The sequence below is a fragment of the Saccopteryx leptura genome, chromosome 2 (genome assembly GCF_036850995.1).
Source record: "Saccopteryx leptura isolate mSacLep1 chromosome 2, mSacLep1_pri_phased_curated, whole genome shotgun sequence".
In the NCBI taxonomy this organism is placed as follows: Eukaryota; Metazoa; Chordata; class Mammalia; order Chiroptera; family Emballonuridae; genus Saccopteryx; species Saccopteryx leptura.
Genome location: NC_089504.1, coordinates 348505570 through 348506026, shown reverse-complemented (window position 1 = coordinate 348506026; position 457 = coordinate 348505570).

Here is a 457-nt window from a genome sequence, read left to right as displayed (position 1 = left end):
CCTCGGGTGGACAGTTGATGTGTCTGCCCTACTTCCCTTTTGAAAAAGATGCTGTGAGTAAAGTACTTGGCAGGTGCTACCCGAGTAGGTTTACCTTTCTCTTCCAGGTCTTTTCTGTGGACTTGGGAAGGTTGCCTCGCATTAGTGAGAAGGAAACCACTTTGGCTTCCTACCAGCCTTTCTTCGAAACTTATGCATTCCACTTGGAGAGAGGGAGGATACCAAAACTCTGAGCCGGTGTCCTCATCTGTAAAATGAGGCTAAGCACACTATACTTGAGACCAGTGGCCTTTCTTTCTTTCTCTCTCTTCCTTCCTTCTCTCCCTCCCTCCCTCCCTCCCTCCCTCTTTCTCTTTCTTTCTTTCTTTCTTTCTCTTTCTTTCTTTCTTTCTTTCTTTCTTTCTTTCTTTCTTTCTTTCTTTCTTTCTTTCTTTCATTTCTATCTTTCTTTTATTCC